Source organism: Elephantulus edwardii, unplaced genomic scaffold, assembly GCF_000299155.1.
Source record: "Elephantulus edwardii isolate Elephantulus edwardi_28Jun2011 unplaced genomic scaffold, EleEdw1.0 scaffold00187, whole genome shotgun sequence".
NCBI lineage: Eukaryota > Metazoa > Chordata > Mammalia > Macroscelidea > Macroscelididae > Elephantulus > Elephantulus edwardii.
The window spans coordinates 4,022,668-4,024,529 of NW_006399937.1; the positions used below are offsets into that span (position 1 = coordinate 4,022,668).

The following is a 1,862-nucleotide window of genomic DNA, read 5'->3' on the forward strand; positions in this document are numbered from 1 at the left end:
TGTTGTACATAGGGTCGCCATGAGTCGCAAGTGACTCGACGGCACATAACAACAGCAACAGAAGAGTTTTAACTTTATTAGTTAATGAATTGAGTAGAGGATCTAGAACCCATGTCTTCTGTCTCCAAGAGTTCAAGCTTTCACCATGTCACATTGCCATTATGGTCACATCACATAGAGCTGTGGGCTAAATGTGTTCACATTGGATTTTGAAAGGACCATACTAGGAGAAATGGAAGCATATGTTCAAGGATATCTTATACTCTATGCTGTGTGCTTCTTGGGAGTCTGCTATAATTCTCATCTCTCAGCAGGATCTCCACTGTGAGATGACTTCCTAGGCAGGTGGTGACCTGATCCTCTTTAACCTTGGTTTGTGTTTATGTCTTGGCAATTTAGACTCAGAGAGTCAGTCAACAATTGTGCACTGTGGCTTTTCTCACGTGAAGATAATAACTCTTGGGGAGCGGTGGCCGATTGCACACAAGCACCCTTTGTCATCAGTCAGTCTGGCATATCCCTCGATGAAGGGAATTGATCAGATAGCTCCTTGACTCCCCATGCTTCCCATAACTATTTCCTCTCATATTTACATCTTAAACAATCTTATTTAAGGTGAGACCAGTTGGCCTAGTAGACCAAAAGTGATACTCCCAAGCCAAAGGTGGGTGACATTAATCCACAGCCCTTGGGCCTGTTTTTCATTGTTTTTGTTCAGTCTTCTAGATCTTATACCCCTGGCATGTCCACTCGCCATACAGAGGTAACTTGTGGTCACTGTAAAGCTGAACTCTGTGACACTCATGTGTCAAATGTGATAATGGTTACACATGGTGGACAGTGTTTGGTGGCGCTCCCTGGTTGAAACAAGCTTGGAAGCAGGAGTGGCATCCACTTCCGTAAATAGCTTGCCTCCGGAAACCCTATGAACCTGAAGAAAGAATGAAAGTCAAAGTCACGTACACAAGTGTTGAGGACTTTCGTTCATAGGGTCGATATGAGTTGACTACAGCTCGACGGCAAGTAACAAGAATAACAAGGTAAAAAAATTATCCGGAAGAGGAGATTCCAACTCCATAATTCATATCAAATTTTTATTTAACATTGGTTAGAATCATTTTCACCTCTCACTATTCCCAACCCTTCTGACCTATTTTATTTTAACCAGTTTCTTTTTGCCCCTTTTCCCTTTTCAGACCTTCTTCGCCATCTCATCTCTTCTGTATGGTTGGTTTGTCTGTATTGTCATGGGTTGGTTTTTGTGGTCTGGGTTTTTATTTGGGGAGGAGGTGTTGGTTGCTTTTATGTTCTTTTAAATGTTGCTAATTTGGTCTTATATAGTTGTTTAAACACATTTCTCATGAGTGTTATTATTTATTTTATAGGCTTACCATTGTTATTTGGGTGAAAGGTAATCTCTAAGAGAGGCATTGGTTCTAGTTGTAAAGACTATCTTAGATAGAATTGGGGTTTTTATGGCCTCCATTAGTCCAGTAAGTGTAATCATTTTATTATTGTGAGCTTTTTTCTATTTTACCCCTTCCATTCTAATCAGGACTTTCTACTATGTTCATGGTTAGAATAGAATGTAATGATAGTATATCATTAAATGGTTCTTCTCATCCCTGGCTAGAAAACAGACCGTGGTTCAAGAGGACCACTACTCCAGTGGACTAATTTCTTCCTTCATTCTTTGGGTTTTCCACTCTTCTTTGCTCTATAGAAAGAGAGAAACAGCTGAATCTTAATCTTCAATGGACTTAAAAGCTTTTAAGAATCCAGATAATATTCACCACATACTTTCTTATTAAATTATTCCAGTTTATTTAATTTTCCCCAACTACTGAATCCTCCTCTTTGTT

At 39.5% G+C, this 1,862-nt stretch overlaps 1 protein-coding gene across 1 annotated transcript in view; it reads right to left on the reverse strand.

The window, feature by feature from the left end:
• UNC5D (unc-5 homolog D (C. elegans)) overlaps positions 1-1,862 on the reverse strand; it is a gene marked incomplete at its 5' end in the record, with an annotated part of 423,355 nt that overhangs the window by 315,759 nt on the left and 105,734 nt on the right. The window lies entirely within an intron of this gene.